The 5,197-nt window shown below is 61.8% G+C and overlaps 1 long non-coding RNA gene across 1 annotated transcript; it reads left to right on the top strand.

Annotated features, from left to right (window-relative positions):
• The first annotated feature begins 1,593 nt into the window (after positions 1–1,593).
• On the top strand, positions 1,594–4,973 carry LOC127488079 (uncharacterized). The gene is made up of 3 exons (XR_007915495.2): positions 1,594–2,007; positions 3,492–3,609; positions 3,850–4,973. It is a non-coding gene; the product is annotated as an uncharacterized lncRNA (long non-coding RNA).
• Positions 4,974–5,197: the final 224 nt, after the last annotated feature.

Raw genomic sequence — 5,197 nt, 5'->3', positions numbered from 1 at the left:
AACAGGAGGGAGAAACTCAGCGAGGCTGGGGCGGGCACTGCCCCGGGGGGGCGCTCCCCCCGGCCTGAGTCCTAACCGGGCTCTCCAGTCCAGAAAAGTTAACAGACGTTTGTGCAGTCTTCTCTGGGCCTTTCCCTCAGCTACCGTGGGGAGGCAGGTGGTCGAGTGCTTGCAGCAGCCCCATCAGTTATGAGCTGTGTTATCTGCACCTCACAGACAAGGGCGCTGATGTGTGGCGCGGGGCTGGGTCCATGTACGGTGGGCGCGGGGCTGGGGTCCATGTACGGTGGGCACGGGGCTGGGGTCCATGTACGGTGGGTGCCGGGCTGGGGTCCATGTACGGTGGATGCGGGGCTGGGGTCCATGTACGGTGGGCGCGGGGCTGGGGTCCATGTACGGTGGGTGCCGGGCTGGGGTCCTTGTACGGTGGGCGCGGGGCTGGGGTCCATGTACGGTGGGTGCCGGGCTGGGGTCCTTGTACGGTGGGCGCGGGGCTGGGGTCCATGTACGGTGGGCGCGGGGCTGGGGTCCTTGTACGGTGGGCACGGGGCTGGGGTCCTTGTACGGTGGGCGCGGGGCTGGGGTCCATGTATGGTGGGCGCGGGGCTGGGGTCCATGTACAGTGGATGCGGGGCTGGGGTCCATGTACGGTGGGCGCGGGGCTGGGGTCCATGTACGGTGGGCGCGGGGCTGGGGTCCATGTACGGTGGGCACCGGGCTGGGGTCCTTGTACGGTGGGCGCGGGGCTGGGGTCCATGTACGGTGGGCACGGGGCTGGGGTCCATGTACGGTGGGCACCGGGCTGGGGTCCTTGTACGGTGGGCGCGGGGCTGGGGTCCATGTACGGTGGGTGCTGGGCTGGGGTCCATGTACGGTGGGTGCGGGGCTGGGGTCCATGTACGGTGGGTGCCGGGCTGGGGTCCTTGTACGGTGGGTGCCGGGCTGGGGTCCATGTACGGTGGGTGCGGGGCTGGGGTCCATGTACGGTAGGCACCGGGCTGGGGTCCTTGTACGGTGGGTGTGGGGCTGGGGTCCATGTACGGTGGGCGCGGGGCTGGGGTCCATGTACGGTGGGCGCGGGGCTGGGGTCCATGTACAGTGGATGTGGGGCTGGGGTCCATGTACGGTAGGCACCGGGCTGGGGTCCTTGTACGGTGGGTGTGGGGCTGGGGTCCATGTACGGTGGGCGCGGGGCTGGGGTCCATGTACGGTAGGCACCGGGCTGGGGTCCTTGTACAGTGGATGCGGGGCTGGGGTCCATGTACGGTGGGCGCCGGGCTGGGGTCCATGTACGGTGGATGCGGGGCTGGGGTCCATGTACAGTGGATGCGGGGCTGGGGTCCATGTACGGTGGGCGCCGGGCTGGGGTCCTTGTACAGTGGATGCGGGGCTGGGGTCCATGTACGGTGGGCGCTGGGCTGGGGGTCCATGTACAGTGGATGTGGGGCTGGGGTCCATGTACGGTAGGCACCGGGCTGGGGTCCTTGTACGGTGGGTGTGGGGCTGGGGTCCATGTACGGTGGGCGCGGGGCTGGGGTCCATGTACAGTGGATGTGGGGCTGGGGTCCATGTACGGTGGGCGCGGGGCTGGGGTCCATGTACAGTGCTAGTCAGGCAGCTGACTGACCCACGATGTCTGCCACAGGCCCAGGGATGGGCACTTAAGGTTGCTTTATTATTTTTCTCTTTTTTTCAACTCTAATTAATCATCGCTTGGAGAAAAAATTATCTGTGGGGTTACACACAGCTCTAGCACTTTTGAAACAAGGGCAGCTGACATGCAGAACGCGTGAGGCCTGCCCCGCCCCCTCCGCAGCAGAATTCTTTAACGGCCTGCTTACGGCTCGTCTGAGAGACGCACGCGCAGTGCGCCGGCCTCCTCCACTCCCTGGCTTCCTCCTTTTCCTGTGCACTGCCGCACGAGCCCAGCGGCCATGTAGAAGCCCCTGACGTCGGGTTCCTGGGCAGCCAGGCCCCCTCCCGGCACGGCGAGCAGTGGCCACTCAGGTCTCCGCTCTCACCTCCCCGCATCCCCCGCCCTTGGACAGCGCAGCCCAGCCTTTCACGGAATCACTGCGTTCTCCCAGAAGCTCAGTGAGGCAGAGCGTAGCACAGCGCTAAGAGGCAGCTGTCAAGGGGCTTCCTCCACTCTACCCACTGTCCAAAGTGCACTTTGTTTTTAAAGATTTATTTATTTATTTGAAAGTCAGAGTTACACAGACAGAGGAGAGGCAGAGAAAGAGAGAGAGAGAGAGAGAGAGAGAGAGAGAGAGAGAGGTCTTCCATCTGATGGTTCACTCCCCAGATGGCTGCAATGGTCGGAGCTGCGCCAATCCGAAGCCAGGAGCCAGGAGCTTCCTCCGGGTCTTCCATGTAGGTGCAGGGGCCCAAGGACTTGGGCATCTTCTGCTTTCCCAGGCCACAGCAGAGAGATGGATTGGAAGTGGAGCAGCCGGGACTAGAACGGGCGCCCATATGGGATGCCGGTGCTTCAGGCCAGGGCTCTGCACCACAGCACCAGCCCCTTTAAAGATGTATTTATTTATTTGACAGGTAGAGTTACAGACAGTGAGAGAGACAGAGAGAAAGGTCTTCCTTCCGTTGGTACACTCCCCAAGTGGCTACAATGGCCGGAGCTGCGCTGATCCAAAGCCAGGAGCCAGGTGCCTCTTCCGGGTCTCCCATATGGGTGCAGGGGCCCAAGGACTTGGGCCATCATCTACTGCTGTCCCAGGCTACAGTAGAGAGCTGGACTGGAAGAGGAGCAACCGGGACTAGAACCCAGCGCTCATACGGGATGCCGGCGCTGCAGGTGGAGGATTAACCTAGTGAGCCACGGCGCCGGCCCCTCAAAGCGCACTTTTCACCCTGTCTTTGGAAGCTGTGCCTGTTCAGCATCTGCTGCCCCATCCTTTACTAAAACCATACACTGACACTGAGAACTCCTGGGATGGCTGTTAGCACTTCGAACGGCAAGAGCGGGGACCAAGCAGAATGACAGACCAGCGGGAGGGGCTGGTGTCAGGGCGCAGCAGGCGCAGTGGGCTGCACCACCACCAGCATCCGCTCTGAGTCCTGGTTGCTCCATTTTCCTTCCAGCTCCCTGCTAAGGGCCTGGGCGAAACAGCAGCAGATCACCCAAGTGCTTGGGCCACTGCACCCACGTGGGAGACCCGGATGGGGGTCCCGGCTCCTGGCATTGGCCTGGCCCAGCCCTGTCTCTTGTGGCCATCTGGGGAGTGAACCAGTGGATGGAAGACCTCTCTCTCTCAGTCTCTCCCTGTCTTTCTGCAACTCCGCCTTTCAAATAAATAAATAAATCCAAATTTAAAAACCACTGAGAAAGCAGATTGCCCCGCTGCCCCCAGCCGACAGAGGATGACAAAGCTGCTCCCGAGGTTGATTTTCAGAGAGAGGAGGGTGGCGGTGGGGGTGGGGTGTCGTTTAATTTTTGTTTTTTTTTTTTCTTTCCTTATTTATCTGGAAAGCAGAAACAGAACAAACAAGGAGAGACCTCCCATCCACCGCGTCACTCCCCAAATGCCTGCAACACCTGGGGCTGCACCGAGCCAAAAGCAGGAGCCAGCAACTCCACACAGAGCCTCCCGTGTGAGTGACAGGGACCCGAGTACTTGACCACCCTCTCCCCCTCCCAGGGTGCACAGAGCAGGAAGTGCAGGCAGAGGGGCACCCAAACCCCGGCGCTCCCACGTGGGTTGCAGGCTCCCCAGGCAGCAGGTCACCACGACGCCCGCCCCAGCCAGCGGGTCAGGAGGGAGCCTCCGGTGCTGGGCAGGGGCAGGGGCAGGGGATTGTTCTGTTTGACTGCTGGCCCCTCTGTGGATACAGGTTGCTCCAGGAAGCTCCTCTGGCCTGGGGTGAGGCCTCGCTGCTGGTCCCCGTGGCCAGCCACAGAGAGCTAGATGTGGCCCAGGGTTGTGCTGGGCGTCGCAGACCCGCCCCTGCGAGGGCGCCCGGGCTGCCGCCCCCGGGACACAAGGCATCTCGCCAGCAGGGACGCCGTCTGCCATGGTCACGTGAAGTGCTTGCCTGTGAGACGCGACGCCCCGGGGTCCCTCTGCTCCCCACCCTCCTGCACGGGCTCCACACACCCGCAGGTGGGGACATCCCCTGCTGTGATCTTGGTACACAAAGAAAACCCACGGCCAAAAGTGCCCAACCTGAACTGAACTTCAAAGGCCGGGCAGTCCCTCCCTGTTCCCTTTGTTCTTGTTCCTTTCATCTCTGTTGCTGTGAAGTCACACGTGTACCGGCAGCCCCGGCGAGGAGTGCCCACGGAGAAACCTCAGCGGCCCGCCGCGCCTGTCGACCGGAGGCCACAGACCAGGAGCTCCACACGATGCCGAGGCCCAGGGTCAGCAGGGCCTGCTCCTGCCGCAGGCTCTTGCTGCCTGGTGACAGCCCCAACCCCTGGGGACCCCAGACTCACTGGTCCTCCAGTCTCTGCCCCCCTCCTCACACAGCCTGCTGCCCACCGTGCCCATACCCACATCGCCCTCTCCTTGCTCTCATCAAGACAAACTCCCTGCTGATGGCCTGGGAAGGCAGTGGAAGATGTCCAAGTGCTTGGGCCCCTGCACCCGCCTGGGAGACCCGAGAGAAGCTCCTGGTTCCTGGATTCGGGTCGGCTCAGCTCCGGCCATTGCGGCCATTTAGGGAGTGAACCAGTGGATGGAAGACCTCTCTTTCTGTGTCTTCCTCTCTCTGTAATTCTACCTATCAAACAAATAAATAAATCTTAAAAAAAAAAAAAAAAACAGCTTCTGGATTCGGGGCCTACCCTAATTCAGTCAGGAGGCCCCAAGTAGACTTGGTTGCAGCTGCAAAAACCCAATCTCCAGACAGTCCCACGCCCGTGTGCTGGGGCTTAGGACTTGGGGGGACAGAGTTCACCCCCAGCAGACCTCCCGGGTGTCCCTTCTCATGCCCCCTCGTCTCCCGAGAGAAGCAACTGCCTGGCTGATTTTCACCTTATTCATTTTCTTGCTTTGCCAACGTGGTTTGTTTGTATTTTAACCACCTGAGTGTAAAACTGTAGGAGCGGCGGAAGGCGGCGCAGCTACTGCGGGACAAGGCTGGGAGAGAGTACCTGTCACACAGGCTTCCCTGCCCCAGGGGGGACAAGGCTGGGAGAGAGTACCTGTCACACAGTGACTTCCCTGTCCCAGGGGACAAG

Source organism: Oryctolagus cuniculus, chromosome 3 (genome assembly GCF_964237555.1).
Source record: "Oryctolagus cuniculus chromosome 3, mOryCun1.1, whole genome shotgun sequence".
In the NCBI taxonomy this organism is placed as follows: domain Eukaryota; kingdom Metazoa; phylum Chordata; class Mammalia; order Lagomorpha; family Leporidae; genus Oryctolagus; species Oryctolagus cuniculus.
The sequence above is the reverse complement of the archived record's forward strand: the minus strand, read 5'-3'. Positions and strand labels throughout refer to the sequence as shown.